At 41.6% G+C, this 17521-nt stretch overlaps 1 long non-coding RNA gene across 1 annotated transcript; it reads right to left on the bottom strand.

The window, feature by feature from the left end:
- Nucleotides 1–940: 940 nt before the first annotated feature.
- LOC118659285 lies at nt 941–10016 on the bottom strand. Its single transcript, XR_004968483.1, has 4 exons — nt 9848–10016; nt 8277–8324; nt 2051–2169; nt 941–1632 (listed from the first exon to the last, which is right to left on the bottom strand). It is a non-coding gene; the product is annotated as an uncharacterized LOC118659285 (long non-coding RNA).
- Nucleotides 10017–17521: the final 7505 nt, after the last annotated feature.

Raw genomic sequence — 17521 nt, 5'->3', positions numbered from 1 at the left:
CTTTCTAATTCATTCATAAGGTGAAAGTCAATTTGGTCTTTGTTCTTTTTTCCTCTTCAATTTACTTTGAAAATTTTCAAACCCACACAAAGTTGAAAGAATAGTGTAGTAAGTATATATTCTTCACTTAGATTCAACAATTGTTAACATTTTGCTTCAATTTTCTCTCTCTGTGCCCAAACACTATACAGGTACCACAGGTCCTGAGAAACACATGAGCCCCAGAGCACTTCCCTGGCCAAACCCAGGCCACAGGCCCCTCACAGGCAGCATCCTCACCTCTCCAGCAGAATCTGAATCATGAATTCCAAATAATTAATCACCAAGTGAATCAGAAAACAGCTTTCAGTGGAGCCTTCTTTTAGTGGAAAGATAAAGGACCCTCTGTTCCTGAGAAAGAATAGACTGACTCATCTTCGTCAAATTTTCCAGTGTAAGGAGTGCTCTGAGTGTTACGCAAGGGAAGACTGTTTTCAGTGCAATGAGCCTGGTGTCCCAGGACCCGGCTGAATGTCAGAGGTCATAGAGCATATCCAAAAGATGTACAATTCTTTGGACTTCATTTTGTTTCTTCTGTGGGAGGGTCCCTGTTCCCTGAGGAGCCTAGAAGCAGCTCCTCCAGCCCTAGACGAATACCCGTCTGTGTTCCTGGTGGGGAGGGGCAGGCAAGACAGGCAGTAGCTGACGTCCTGCCAGGGAATAAGTATTCAGGGGGTGCTTGTGGTGTCTGAAATCTTTGTTACTTCAGGTTTGTAAAACCAGTGTCACTCTAAGGCCATGGGGAAGATCCTCCCAGCTGTCAGAGCACCTCCACAGGGATAAGGGCCCGGTGGAAAAAGCCCAGGTTTTAGAAGCCAGAAAACTTGTGTTCAAATGCTATCCCTGAAATGTACAAGGCATAAGGCCTATGCAACTTAGTAATATCAGTTCCCCCATCTGTAAAATATAGATTAAAAATACCTCACAGAGCTGTTGAGAAAACCATGTTAAATAAGGTAACGCATGTGCATTGCTTTATTAGATAGGATTCCTTTCATTCCAGGTAACAGAAACCCACCTGAGCTAATTTAAGAAAAAAAATGTGAGAGAGATTGAGACAGAGAGAGATTTAATTATAAGGTTACACTGATATCCCATCATTCTTAAAATCAAGAATTCAGCTAAGCCTTGTAATGAGGCTGGAACCAAGAAACAAAATGTCATCAGGAGCCATTGTAGCCTCGCTTTGTATGTCTGTATTGTTTTTCCCCTCTTTTTGTGAGGACTGGCTTATCTCTTCTAAGCCAACAGAGCTGACAGAATGTGACTGCCCATGGGTTTATGTCTTCCCTTTCCAAGACCTCAGTAATGAGGGAACAGAATCCCATACTCCCATCCATTGTCTCAGCTGCTGCAGAAGTTCACTGTGGCAGGAGTGGGTGTTGGCTGGGTACAGGGGGAGGGAGCTGTGAGCTCAGACAATGTAACTGGGCTGAAGGGGCTCTGCCTGCGGTGAGCGGTGGAGCTGAGGAGAGCCTTATGGGCTGGGTGAACCTTCTAAAATGTGTTTTCTACAGTACCTTGCCCAGTCTCTTTCACTTAACAAGGGTGTTATTCTTCTTTTTCTTTCCTCTCATTCCAGATATGATGAACCTAGGAGAAGAATTGGGGATGATTGCTCAGATTATTCTGGGGCATGTAGGGCCCTGTCATAACTGAAATGAAAGTCATTAGGATGGACATGGTATCCTTGTTTCTGATGCCTTGATGGCAGGAACAATCCTTCTATGCAGCAAAGTGTTCTCTATGGAAGCAGCTGGGTTAGGAGGTGATGGTTGGAGCCAATGGTTGAACAGCATACTTACTAGAACAGAATTTCTATAAAACTTAGCTGGAATTTTCCTACCACTGCAGACCACATTTTTCCAAGTGCAGCAATTGTACATAAAGCCAATATTCATTCATTCTCATCCTCCCCCCGCCCCGCCCCCCTCTCTCTCGTTTGCCGAGCTGAGCATTGTGCTATTGAAAGAGATACAAAGAAAAGCACCAAAGATGTTTTATATTTTACCTTTTTCTCCTGGGAAAGATGACCTAGAGACTACATGCTGCCCAAGGTAGGAGTCTCTCATGAGAAGCCTCCAGACCGTGGCCAGGGAGGGACCTCTGAAGAAGCCCAGGCCTTTCAACCTAGAGAGAACAAAAATAAGAGCGTTCTAAAGTAAGAAATGTTTCTTCTAATAGTTTCTAACAAATATTTTTCATCAGAGCATAAAAACCTTTCTCAGTAATTCTATTTCCTGCCCACCCCAAACACAATTTGCAAAATTGTAATGAAAGGAGCATATTTCTCTAAATTCTCTACTGAGATTAAAGTACTCATAGGAGCTCAGACCAAACATAAGCTCTTACCTTAAGAAACAACAATGCACATGTGGTCACTTAAACAGGATTTTTTTACATCACCACTGAAAACAAATTATGTCTGGGTGATAAAATGTATTAGATGAGTTTGGGGGTTACCCCAGATTTTAGTAACTTAGTTTTGAGGCAGCATTTTATCTTCATCTATTGGCATTTGTCCTTACCTAAGTTTCTCAACCAATTGAAAGCCCCTGAATCACTGGGAAGTGTTTCAGGGGTAATAAGAATCACTTGAGTGTCAAGTCCTATTTGACTAAATAGCCCAGCCATGTCTTTGCTATTGATATAAATGCTTTCATATTACATTTGCTTCATTTATATCCATTGTTTTTTTAAAAAAGTATTTCAACAGTACAAAAATAATGTGGCAGGATGGCAACCCTGGAGTATTATAAATATCATAGAAGTCATAACTATACTGATAATATTGGAATTTATCTTCAGAAGATAAAGGTTGAACTTACCAAGAGGCCACAAGTGAGCAATAAAGACTTCCTATTGAATGCAGATACATTTCAGATTTTCAATAATTTTGTTAAACACTCTATAGTTCCTTATTCTTAATGCTATCCCTTAGTTTTAAAACTGCTCACTGCTTTTATGGTTGCTGCTCTCTGCTGCTTTTCCATATCCAATCATCTCTAGTAAAACACTAGTAAGGTGTCAAATAGTCTCTTTGTTTCTGTTCCCACTTCGCCCCTTCTCAATTCCTTTCCCATCTCCCTTCTCCCCGCCATCTACACCAAAGACATAAACAAAGAAAATAAAATGCAAACAAGAATTAGATATGTAATAACGGGAGAGAGGTCTGTGCCGAGCCCATTGCCCCTTTTCTCTACCTTAGCATCCTTACTCATCCCTAGTCTACATGGGCTACCATCAAAAGGGACACAGACTGGCTGGCTTTAGCAACAGACGTTTATTTTCCCACAGTTTTGGATGCGAGATCTGAGATCAAAATGTCCAAAGAGTTGTGTTTTTCTGAGGCCACCCTCCTGGGCTTGTGGGTGACCACCTTCTCCCTGTGTCTCCCCACGGTCTCCCCTCTGCGTGTCTGTGTCTTAATCACCTCTTCTTAGCAGGACACTAGTCAGATTGGATTAGGACCATGCTAATGACCTCATTATGACTTAACTATTTCTTTAAAGGCCCTATCTCCAAATACAGTTACATTATGAGGCCGTGGGGGTTACAACTTCAACAGAGGAATTTGGGGGAAGGAACACAATTCAACCCATGGCAGCCACACTCACCTACCTTACTAAATACCACATCTCTGCCACACCAGCCCACCCTGGTGTGGACTGTCCACAGCCTTGGTGATCTCTGTCAATTTTTTAGTGGCTAATTAAATGAAATTGAGTGGTTTTAGATGAAAGTAATTTCTTTCTCCACAAGATCCACGCCTACAGGGATAGTTTTTAGTCTCTTTTGATGCCTAGACATAGTCAGTACATTAATAGATAGCCTTACAATAAAACAAACAAAAAACAAACAAACCTCAAATGAATTGAAGAAGAAAATGTCATTCTTTCCATTGCTGTATGTGTACATTTTATCTCTTGGAGAATAGAAGCACCTTAGAGGCAAGATTATGCCCTCTTGGACAATTCAAAATTGTTTGTCTATCCAATGTGATCTTTAAGTATTGTGATGTGAAAATTTCGTACACAGGTTAATTCCGATATTTTTTGCATTTGAATGAGGTAATTGTGTTTACAGGAGCTTAGTAAACTTTGAATAATGATCACTAAAAGTTGTAGTAGTAACAGAGGCCCTTCTTTGTAGAATAACTATAGAACGCTGCAGCACAGGTGCTGAACATACATCTTGAAAATAGCTACCAGCAGAGGTATCGTCTACACTTTGTTTTCAGACTGATTTTTCCATTTATAGAGCTACCTCATCTGCCCTTCTCAACTTTACAAACATGGTGGGTTCATTTTTTGCATGATTTTGGAAATTATTTGGTACTCCATGTCTCCATAACTACATCAGGCTCTTCAGAGCTCACTCTGCTCATGCCTGAAAACGTGCCAAAAAAAAGTCTATTCAGTTATATCCTCTTGTTCATTTGAAAAATGCAGTCTCAAACAAGAGATGAACTGTATATTGTTTTCCTGACTCTTTAGGGATGTAAGCAAATGTCTATCTTATTGAAAAAAAAAAATCATAATTCCTTAGCATAAGAAATAAAAGCCAGATTGAGGAAATTCCAGAATGGCCAAAGTAATGGTTTATGTTATCATTCAAGACATCTCCAAGAAGAAATAGCCCTTGTTATCATGTAGTTGGTTATAAAGAGGGAAATGACAGAAAATTCTGATTTAATGCTTTCTGAGTTGTTCATTCTTCAACACCCAGGATAATAATGAGGAGGACAGTGGTAATTCTCAAAAGGAATTAGACATTTGTGCCTATGAGATGATACCTATGTTGAGGGAGGCCAGGATTGCATCAGGCAGGGGAGAGACTTTGCCCAGTAATGCTGTTAAACACCTCCCATTTATTACCGTGGGCTACATGCTTTGCTTCTATTACCTCATTTAATCCTCACAACAATGTACTTAATGAGGTGGGTGTTATTCTCACTATTTTTACAGATGAGGAAACTGGGGGGTGGGGTCCAAGAGTTTATGTAACTGTCCCAAAGTCATAGAGCATGAGTAGGGGAGAGAGGGGTGCCAATATGTCCACTTCTAGGGACTGTCAGACCTAAGGCATGAACTTTGGGTGGGACAAGTGTTTGCCAAGTGACGGGCTGGGTTTTTTTTGTTTGTTTTTGTTTTTATCTTCTGTGATGCATTTCTGTAGTCTAACTCCTTCAAAAGCAGTCCCTGATCTCAGTTTCCATCTTCTGAGAGGAAGTAGACCTGCCAGAATGACCCACGAGTTTCTATATGGGATTAAATAAGAGAGTTTCCCAATTTTTTATGTAGGAAATAATTATTTTATATTTTGGTATGAGAAAAATTCTCCCCTCAAAATATATAGGCAGGACACTTAGGAGGGTGGCTTCTCTCAGACTGTTAAACACTTTCCTGGCATCTTCGTTCCAGAGAATATTGTTCTTCTGTAAAGTTCTTTTAGGCTCCTCGCTGAGCCTGAGTCTCCTGTGACTGTGGCAGCCACAGTCCTCCTGGACACGTAGGGACAGGACCTTACCGTTGCTGTCCCACACAGCCCATTAAGAATAGCCGGACAATGAGCAGAGTTGCTCTCTCTGGGAAAAATGCCTGGCAAGGCTCAAGCTCTCACACGTGGTTTCCAGGGAGATTTCAGCCAGGCCTTGCAGTCCCACCAGTTGTCAGAGCCTCTTCTGGATTTCTACCTTCAGCAAAAATCCTTTAGGATGGCCAGCGCAGCAGGAAACCTGTCACTAACAGCCATCATGGCACCACATCAGCGATTCTCAGAGGTGTGGGCTCCATTGGTTCACTAGGCTATCTGCCTCACCCCGGAGAGCTTTGTTTGATTGTCAGAAAATAGACATGTACATTTGTCTGTCATACACACACATGAGCACTCCAGAGCACAAGTAAACAAAACGGTTGTGGACGCTGGTAAATGTGTTTGCATTTTTTAACCAAACCAGATGAAGCTTGTGAATAACCCTGCAGATCAAGTACCACAGAGTACCTTGTAATCTGCCTCTACAATACAGTCATTGCCACTCATTCCACTCACCCAATTCAGACCCTGGAATGTACTATTTTTAGACCGGCTTTGTACACGACTAGTTAGCAAACGGGCTGTTAAATCCTTTGAGTAGTAGCCAAAAAGTTGGGTGAGAACGCAGAAACCTGCCACACAGATCAGCATCCTAATCAACCCTGGGGCAGCCAGCACTAAAGATCCGCCTTTGTTTCCTTTTCTGCTTTCCCTTCGCCTCACCAGGAATATCAATGTAAAAAGGCAAGGGGACAAAGACCTGGCCTTATCTGCGCTTGTCGTTCAAATGGGTTGGTTTACCCCCTCTCCTAGATAGCAGTGCATTTGTCAACATCTTTGGCGGTTTAAGCTGTTCTTTGTCAAAACCACTTTTGGAAAAGATTTGGCCATTTATTTACTTGGGAGCCAGCCTGACGGCAGCAGGTGCGTCATGGAAAACTCAGACGTGGGTGCCTCACAAGCACTGGACTCAGCGACGGGAGGGCCCGCTGCTCCCGGCCAATCGGCCACACGGGAAGGAGGGGAGAGAGGAAAATAGTAGGCAACGTGTTGGCGTGAGGCAGGTGGTGGATGAGGCGGTGGCACAGAGAAAGAATTGCAACACCAGGGAGAGATGAAGGGCTTCCTATGATTTCGCAGCCAACAAAAACCTGAAGGCACTGAGTTTGGCTCTGTTTCTACAGCTTGAGAAAAGCCGAGAACGGAAGCAATGACGGGGCTAATTCTGAACTAAAGTTTTTAAAATGATTTTTGGTAAAAATCCAGATCTTTGCCTCAGTTCTTAGCTTCTGTGTAAACTGCTCATTTCCCAATATTCTTTAATTTTTCAGGTGACTTGATTTGCATTTGGTGCAGTAGGTGGGATCATTGGAGCCATCCCTAGTGGCCTAAAATGGGAAGAGTTGGTCCCTGTTTTCTTTTGCCCACCTTCCTCAGGGGGCCATTTTGTTCCTTCACTTGGCCTGGGTTGGCTGGTGAAAGCGTGCAGCCAGACTGAGGCTGGGCAGTGATATCCTGTGTTGCACCTGGGATGTCCTCATATTCTCCATGACAGCATTCCTGTCCTTTTACAGAACTAATCAGAGGAGAAATAGAAATGGGTTTTGAGTACTTTCAGTCAAAAGTGGTCTCTAAATTTAAGGCGGTTTATTATTTTATTTATTATTTCAAGTCCAGTAAGGTCTTTATTATAATATTAGAGGTATGTGGTGGGAAAGTAGTGTGCCAGGATAATGACTAACCATAACAACAACAACGACAACTTATTTCTGAGCCCATATGTGCCAGGCACCGATCTAGACACTATCTCTACCTTTACCAGCAGCTCTGCAAGTGTCACTTTCCCTGCTGCGGGGAGTGCGGAGCATTGACAGGTACTTGGCCAAGGTCATCGGCCAATCAATGGCAGATCTGAAATGCCAACCTAGGATTGTTCTCTTTCTACTGCACTAGGCAACACCACGTGCAAATATGAACTCATCCCAAGAATCCAAACACAATTGGCTTTACTTTGATGAACCTCCATTCCGTATTGGGTCCAGTTATTTTAACAGACTCGGCATGTTTACTTACCTCGGGATTCTTACAGAAGAGTAATGGGATTGTTACCTGGGGTTTCAACTGATAGAATTAGCTAATCAGAGTTAGCTTGTCTGCTGCTACTTTTAATTCTTTAATGTTTTCAAGTATTCTATTTGACCTGATTCTTTTCGTGGATGGGGCATGGAGAACGCGGTCTATAGTAACAGTGCATAAGAATATCCTGGCTTCTTTTACAGATGCATAAATAAATCAGGAGAGGAAATTTCCCCAACCCTGAGCATATAGGCAGCACCACCATCTGGCAGGTTCGCATGCACACACAGTTTGACGGAAACCAATCATTGGACAAAGCCTGAGCAAGAGTTGGTGCTAAATAGGAAAGGGAGCTAACTTCAGGAAGAGCTGCAAAGAAAACAGGAAGCAGGTATTGGTGAAATTTGCCTGTATAATAGTAACACTGTTATAATGAATATCTGCTCAATAGATTATTCTCACTTTCCTCCTACATGTCCATTTATTCGTTGGCCACCATCACCCAATAAGGGTAATGGGGGGAAGTAAGAAGTATAGGTCTTTACAGATTCTAGAAAGTAAAAACTGCCCAAACCAAAGCTTTTGGCCTTGATGTAGATGGTAGATATCTCTATACTAGTTATTACCTGGGCTTTTTCTTTTGCTTCCATCACCATGTTCCATTTCTGTTTCATCTGAAAAGAAAATGAAATAGAATTACCTCCTACACTCATACTGCTATTGACATCAAATTGCATCTTCTTTTATTATGATCAACAAAGTTACTCATAACATTGGAATTTGTTTTTTGCTTTTAAAGTTAAAACCAGGGCTGTTGTTGGAATAATTAGTATTGCTTTGGCACTGTGTTCCACCTAAAATGACATTTGTGTACTGTTTACCTTTCAGAAAAGCTATTTTCCAAGAAGGGAAATAAAATGGGAGTACAGACTTCCAAGAGCACTTTTTTTTTTCCTGCTCTGTCCTTGGCTCTGAAAGAAGATGCGTGAACAGAATTTCAGGCTGTAATTAATGCAGCTCTTCATAAGATAAGAGGTTCCTTTATCTATAGAAAAATTGCTGCACTAATTCTCAGCGAGAATCAGAAGGCTCCAGTTCTACAGGAGGAATTCACATTTCCTACTCTCTACACATTTACAGTCAAATTTTAGTATTTTCCTATGGGAAAGAGGAGGTGGGTGAACATGCAATGATAATAATATTTTATAGGGCTGAATCTATAAAACGTAAATATTATGTTTACATACATATTAAATGGGGTTACATAAAGAACTTCCAAATAATATCGACTCTATAGAAATGTACATGTAAGCACAGACCTTAATTGGACACAGCTTATATCCAGCCCTTTCTTGGGGGGGGTGGGGGGAGGATGGAAAACAAATTGGGAAATGCAGCTCATTTGATGTAGTGAGGAAAATGAACTCTAGGTTTCTGTAATGTCCTAAAGTACTGTCCAAATGAGAAAGAAACCTCAGCTGTTTCTTTCTTGATTTAAATATCTCCTTGTAGAACACACATTGCAATTCAGAAACAGTACTTTATGTTTTATGTGTGGGCTTGCAATAATTGGTAATGTGTTGGCACTGTATTTCACCTAAACGTGTGGCATTTGCATACTATTTACTTTAAAAACACACACACACAATGATTTTCCAAGAAGAAAAGAATGGGAGTACAGCGAATGACTGGAAGCTAGAGGCCATAAGATTCTTCCCTGAGGTCTTGCCACAGAAGACCCCGCAGTAGGCAGTCAGTCCCCTGTGGCACTGCTGATTCATCGGCCCTTTCTATGGCCCTTATTTTCTGCATCGCACAAAATCAGATAACCATTCTCTTCCTTCCCTTGTGACACCCTGTGAGGTGGGTGTGAAAGGGGGTACATAGGTTTGCCATTGGGCCAAAGGCCAAGTAAGATGCTTGGTCAAAGCAGGAAATGAGGGAGTTGGACTAAGAAATGTGCATCATTTCTAGATATGATTTCTGCAAGTAAAAATGAGTAGGAAGTTTCAGCAACAAGGTTACTGTTATTTAGATTATAGCGTCAATTTTTATTTAAGTGAAAAGATGTTTGTAACACTTGAAAGCAATGGAAGACTAGACTACTTCAGAGTAGCAGTATAGCTTCTGCATCTGTCCAGCCTCACTTTCCTTTCGCTTGTCCATGCTCGTGTGCACTGAAAGGGTTCTTGCTTACGTGTTCACAAATGACAAGACTTTAAGCTCAGAACCTCTTCAGAGTGAGAATCTTTTCTTGGCAGGCAGTCAATTGATGCTGAAAGAACAAATCCGACAGAGCCTATTTTCTTGGTGTTTCTGTTCCTATTGTTCACTGTCACATAGGAGGGCTGCTGGGTAGGATAAGAGGACCTGCAAAGGAGATGAAGGTGAATTATTCTGGACTAGCTTCCAAGCAATCCTAAGCTTCAGTGAAACTGGTATCACTCTTCCTCTGGTCCCCAGTTTTCCTTTTGTATCCTTAAAATAGCACTGATGTTGAATTGGGTCAGTGGGGGAAAAAAATCGGTCACCAATTATTGCTAACAATTTTATCTCCCAAGAAAACATTTGGTAAATATCCCTTATCTTGAGTACACACCATAGAAGGTTCTTAGGGTGGTATTCATCTTAGGATAAGATGTTTATTTTAAACTTGAATTTCTACAATTGGAAAATTCACCTAATGTGCTATGCTTCCCAGAAAGAGATTTAAATCAAGATACAGTAGTCTTCCCCTTATCTGCAGGGGGTTACATTCCAAGACCCCCAGTGGATGCCTGAAACCAAAGATAGTGCCAAACCCTATATAAGCTAAGTTCTTATACACACAAACCTACAATAAACTCTAATTTATAAATTTTGCATATTAAGAGATTAACAACAATAACAATAAAATAGAAAAAGTATAACAAAATATTGTAATAAAACTTATGTGAACACTGTCTCTCAAAAATCTTATTGTCATGTACTCATCCTTTTCTTGTGATGATGGGAGATAATGAAATGCCAACGTGATGAGATGAAGTGAGCTGAGGGATGTGGGCCTTGTTAGGCACTTGACCTCTGATGATACTCCAGGAGGATCCTCTGCTTCTGCTGACCCTGGCTCCCCGAGTGATGCATGGCAACGTCGATGCCTGGAGGTCAGGAGCTGACGATTTCGATAGTTGGGGATCCTTGACAGTTGAAGGGTTTTTGTTTGCTATTTATTTATTTGTTTGTTTTTTGCCAAACTGTTTTGGAAAAACATTCTAATCAGAAGTTGCTGTCTCTTTCTTTTTAACTCATCAAAATGTTACTGCAGAGGTTGTGATCCAGTGATCAAATGGGTGACTTTAATGCTGCATTCCATCCCAGGATTGTGTTCCATAATTTCTGGGTCACTTGAACACAAGCAGTGCGATACCTCGACAGTTAATCTGATGACTACGTGACTCAGAGATGGGGAATGTGTACAGCTTGGACACACTGCTGGACAAAGGGATGATTCATGTTCGGGCAGGATGGAGTGGGACAGTGTGAAATTTCATCATGCTACTCAGAACGTCACATAATTTAAAACTTATGAATTGTTTATTCCTAGAATCTTCCATGTAATCTTTCTGGACCATGGAGGACAATGGGTAACTGAATGTTCAGAAACCGAAACCATGGATGGGGGAACTACTGTAAGTAGATGCATGCCCAATAGAAGTCACTGCAATACATACCAGAGGACATGTTAAAAACTGTTCAAAGTACAGCTATTCAAAGTAGACTAAACTATCTGGAAATGGCCTAAATGACGATTTACAGGAAAATAAAATGTGGCCTAGTCACATGTGAAATACTAGAGGCCCAGTGCACAAAATTAGTGCATTCAGGGGGGGTCCCTCAGCCCATCCTGTGCCCTCTCGCAGTCCAGGAGCCCTCTCGATGTCCAACTGATGACTTAGGCCAGCTCCCCATAGTCGGATATCCTTAGCACTGCTGTGGAGGCGGGAGAGGTTCCCCCAACCGCTGTGCTCACCAGCCATGAGCCCGGCTTCTGGCTGAGCAGCACTCCCCCTGTGGGAGCGCACTGACCACCACGGGCAGCTCCTGTGTTGAGTGTCTGCCCCCTGGTGGTCAGTGCATGTCATAGCAACAGGTTGTTCTGCCATCGGGCCGAAACCAGCTCTCCAACATCCCCCTAGGGGGTCCCAGATTGCAAGAGGGCACAGGCCAGGCTGAGGGACCCCACCAGTGCACATCAGCGCTGGGGAGGGACCACAGAAGGGCTCCAGGGCACGTCTAGCCTGTCTCACTCAGTCCTGATCAGCCAGACCCCAGCAGAAAACTAAACTATCAGTCAGAGCATCTGCTCCCTGGTGGTCAGTGTACGTCATAGTGACTCGTTGACCAGTTGACTGTCTGCCCCCTGGTGGTCAGTGCACATCATAGCAAACAGTTGAGAGGCCTTAGTACAGGGGTCCTCAAACTTTTTAAACAGGGGGCCAGTTCACTGTCCCTCAGACTGTTGGAGGGCCGGACTATAGTTTAAAAAAAAAACTATGAACAAATTCCTATGCACACTGCACATATCTTATTTTGAAGTGAAAAAACAAAATGGGAACAAATACAATATTTGTATTTGCATGTGGCCCGTGGGCCGTAGTTTGAGGACCCCTGCCTTAGCATATCATTAGCATATTATGCTTTGATTGGTTGAATGGGCAACTAGACGACCGGACACTTAGCATATTAGGCTTTTATTATATAGGACTAGAGGCCTGATGCATGGAATTCGTGCACTTGGGGGGTGTCCCTCAGCCCAGCCTGCATCCTCTCCAATCTGGGACCCTCCAGGGGATGTTCGGCTGCCAGTTTAGGCCCGATCCCACAGGACATCCCTCTCCTAATCTAGGAATGCTGGCTCACAACCACTCACCTGCCCGCCAGCCTGATCCCGTCTAACCACTACCCTGCAAACCTGATTGATGCCTAACTGCTCCCCTGCCGGCCTGGTTGCCCCCAACTGCCCTCCCCTGCTGGCCATCTTGTAGCGGCCATCTTGTGTGAGGGTGTGACAGTCAATTTGCATATTACCTCTTTATTATATAGGATTAGAAAGCAGTACAAATGACTGCAATTACATACAACAATATAGATAAATCTTAACAATATGATACTGCATGAAAAAGCAAGTTCCGACATATGCCGAAGCAATTTCTTCACCGATACAGCTCCTAGGGCACTGGAAACTAAAGAGAAAATAAACAAATGGGACTACATCAAAATAAAAAGCTTCTGCACAGCAAAAGAAACCATCAACAAAACAACAAGAAAGCCCACTGCGTAGGAGGACATATTTGCCAATGTTATCACTGATAAGGGTTTAATCTCCAACATGTATAGGGAACTCATACAACTTAACAAAAGGAAGATAAACAACCCAATCAAAAAATGGGCAATGGACCTAAATAGACACTTTTCAAAAGAGGACATTCAGAAAGCCAAGAGACATATGAAAACATGCTCCAAGTCTCTAATCATCTGAGAGATGCAAATCAAAACAACAATGAGGTACCATCTCACACCTGTCAGAATGGCTATCATCAACCAAGCAACAAACGACAAGTGCTGGGGAGGATGCGGAGAAAAAGGAACACTCGTGCACTGCTGGTGGGAATGCAGACTGGTGCAGCCACTGTGGAGAACAGTATGAAGTTTCCCTAAAAAACGAAAAATGTAACTTCCATTTGACCCAGTGATCTCACTTCTAGGAATATATCCCAAGAAACCAGAAATACCAATCAGAAAGGATATATGCATCCCTATGTTCATAACAGCACAATTTCCATAGCTAAGATTTGAAAATAGTCTAAGTGCCCATCAGCAGATGAATGGATTAGAAAACTGTGGTACATCTACACAATGGAATACTATGCTGCTGTGAAAAAGAAGGAATTCTTACCATTTGCAACAGCATGGATGGAACTGGAGAGCATTATGCTAAGTGAAATAAGCCAGTCAATGAAAGAAAAATACTACATGATCTCACTCATGTATGGATAATAAAGACCATTATAAACTGATGAACAAAAATAGATACAGAGGCAGAGCAGCATCAAACAGACTGACAAACTACAGCGGGAAGGCTGGGGAGGGTTGGGGTGGAGTGGGGGCTAAGAGATCAACCAAAGGACTTGTATGCATGCATATAAGCATAACCAATGGACACAAGACACCGTGGGGTGGAGGGGAGGTAGGGGAGGCTGGGGGAAGGTCAAGGAGGGAAAAAAAGGAGACATATATAATATTCTTTGTAATACTTTAAGCAATAAAACAAAATCTAAAAAAAAGAAAGAAAAAGCAAGTTCCAAAGATTACTTATAGTAAAAAAGTAAAAAATTCATTAAGTAGGTGTATACACACACACACACACACACACACACACACACATAAACACACATAGGGACAGAAAGTTATATAAAATGCAAAGAATAGTGATTATATTAGGTGTGATGAGGCAGGGAGATGGCATAGAATAGTAGTACACTGGTAGATTATCGTCAGTGTTTCAAACATGAAACATTAAATTCATGTTGGCTTATTATATTATTAAACATTAATAAGCACATAAATAAGCACATTAAAGGACCATGCATGGGGAAAATAATTATTTCTTTAGGTACTGAGGTCACCGATCACAATGTGCAATGGGAACTATCTTATTCATCTTATATACCTTCTAAGGTTTGGCAAGGTGACTAGGATGTAGTGGAGCTTAAATAAATTGAATAGTCATTGTGCAAAACAACCTAATTATCAATTTTAATTTTAATTTTCATAAACATACATCTCCAAAGTTTAACATCATTATCATGCTAGCCAAGAAATAACAAACATTTAGCAAAAAATGTTTTCACTGGACCTGCTCCTTATTCCACTTTTCTCTAGTTCTCAACAGGCAAAATGGTGTGTAATGAGCGGGTGAATAAATGGTTGTAAACCTATGTATAGCAAAACCTTTCAACAGCTAATCTATATAGAGCCAAATCTAGTTAGGTCAGAATTTGAAAATACCACCAGACTCAAACAATTTGTAAGTAACAAAATCCCATTTCGAGTCTATTTGTCTCTGGTTTCGTAGACCATGTTTCAAAAATACTTTTATCTGTAGGTGAATCAGTCTTTGAACAAACATCGACGTCTGTGTGGCTAGATTGGTCAGATGAGTGTGTGTATTCATCTCCTCAATTCAGAAAATACATAATTAAATATTTTAAATTCTTGAAGAAATTACATTTTCTAGAGAATAAATAAAACAAATAGATAAATAAACAAAAGGAAATTTAGGATTAAAAGAAAGAATCAAAACACATTTATATTTTTATGGTCCATAAACCATTGAAAATGATATATACACAACTTTCCCAAATCTAATTTAAATCTTAGCTAAGAATACCTAGCATAGAGTTGTTTCCTGGAATTTTAACTAATATTTGAAGAGGTGGGAAGAGATGTTTTCTTCCTTTTTTTATAAGATAGAGTGAAATAATTGTTAAGAATTTCATTTTTTATAACAAAGCTGTAACATTTTTAGTCTGGTTGTGTTTTAGTGTAACATGAAGTCTACAGATTGTGATATTAATTTAGGCATCTCAGCCCAGTCTTTACAAATAAAAAGTCTCACTTCTCATTCCATTGGAGTCCCTTTCATGTTACAATATATAGCATTTGCTTTCTTTTCCATGTAGCTAGTGTTTTCATGAGTTAAAAATTGAAAATATGTTGCAACTAGAGTTCATGGATTACAAAACTCAATGATTATACTAGATATAAGGTCCTCTGATCTACAATGAGGACACACTGTTGAGTCAAAAAGGTTAAGAAGCTTATATATAATGACTGAGAGCAAATCCTAACTCCTTGAATTCTAATATTAAGCCACAGCACATTATTTTCTCTCCCTTTTCTCCACTCCACCTTTGCCCCACATGACATATAACTTTGAGAACTAGAGACACCTTTCCTGGAAAAGAAGAGAATTGGAGTAAACATAATCACTATCAGCAAACACTTGCAGGCCTTAGCTTCAGAGGGCAGGACCCATGGGTGGAATTCATAGGGATAACAAAACCAACATGACCTAAAGACTTTCCAACATGAAGAGCTACCGCATAACAGAATGGGCTGCTGTGGGAAAATCTAACTTCCCATCAGGGGAAGTGTTCGAGGAGCAGCAAGTGACAGTCCACAAGGCCACTGTCAAGGGGATTCCAACACTGGGCCACACAATGCTCTAGCAACCCAAAGTCTAAGACTCTATAATTCTGCCATATTGGACATTTAATGCTTATGACGTTACTAGAGGCTTGGTGCATGAAATTCGTGCACTGTGGGGGGAGGGGCCTCAGCCCGGCCTGCGCCCTCTCGCAGTCCAGGACCCCTTGGGGGATGTCCGCCTGCTGGCTTAGGCCCGATCCCTCTGGAGATTGGGCCTAAGCCAGCAGTCAGACATCCCTCTCACAGTCCAGGGCTCTTGCAGTCCAGGATTCCTCGCTCCTTACTGCCTGCCTGCAGCGGAGATAAGAGAAGCTTCCGCCACCACTGCTGCGCTCACCAGCCATGAGCCCAGCTTCTAGCTGAGTGGTGCTCCCCCTGTGGGAGCACACTGACCACCAGGGGGCAACTCCTGCATTGAGCGTCTGCCCCCTGGTGGTCAGTGCACATCACAGTGACCAGTCGTTCCACTGGTCGTTCCACAGTTCAGTCGACTTGCACATTAGGGTTTTATTATGTAAGATTGTCATTCAGTTTAGTTCTGGTACTATCTAAGTCTTGTCTGACATTTTATCAGTATCGGTTAGTCACTGGAAATTGTCATTGCACCTGACCTGTCAGCTTCCTGTAGAGAGTGAGAGGATTTGATGAGATTATCTCTAGAATTCTCTTTACTTCTAGCCAAATTCCAAACCCATAATGAGGAGGCCACTGTGTATTTACCTCACTACCCGCTTTTGGTTATCATGTAAGAAATTTAATAAATGCATGACATTTTCCAACAACACTTATAACCTTTGGGAGTCAGTTCATTTACCCTGATTCTATTTGAGTCATTTTGATTGCTTTTGTCAGTGGGGAAAGATAATGTCACATAATTAAAATAATAAATAACCTCCCCAATAATTTGTGTTTGTTAATTTGGCACAAAACCTCCAGCTATATTTTGTTATAATGAAGTTAAAATAGCACATAACTTGCCGCTCCTGCAAGTTTTTACAATTTAAAAATTGAGGATGTGCTGTATGTAACCAGATTACTTGAATTACAGGGCTCGGTGATTTATATTTGATATAAGATCTTCTGATCTACAATTAGGGGCTAGTGAGGACAAGCTGTATACTCATAAAGGTTGAGAAGCTTGTATATAATGACCCAGAGTAAATCCTAACTCCTTGAATTCTAATGATAAGCCACAGTAATATATATCGTGGGACCAGCATACCCAAGGCTGTTCGGCCATAGAGATGCATCTTCTAGGATTGCCAAGACCCCATTCTCTCAACTGGACTATCACTCAATCTCTAAGGTTCCTAACCCTCATGTGGAATCCTTCAACCCCAATCTATGGGATTCTTAATGACTCACATCTGAGACAGCCAATGTAAGGCCGCTGAAAACCCCCCCCCTTCCCCCTGGACCAGCTTTTCCAGTAAGCTCTGGTTAATGTAAAGATTAAAGAGAACTTCCCCCTCCTGACCTTTCCCGCAAAGCTCTGGCGCCCTGATCTGGTCATAGCATAGTTATCTTATCACTCCTCGGGATCGGCCTGCGCATACCAGACCACCCTGGCCCCTTAGGAAATGAGTCAACTAATAACAAAGACCTGTCCCTGTAAAAGATG

Source organism: Myotis myotis, unplaced genomic scaffold, assembly GCF_014108235.1.
Source record: "Myotis myotis isolate mMyoMyo1 unplaced genomic scaffold, mMyoMyo1.p scaffold_m19_p_6, whole genome shotgun sequence".
In the NCBI taxonomy this organism is placed as follows: Eukaryota; Metazoa; Chordata; class Mammalia; order Chiroptera; family Vespertilionidae; genus Myotis; species Myotis myotis.
This window is presented reverse-complemented; position numbering and strand designations above follow the sequence as displayed.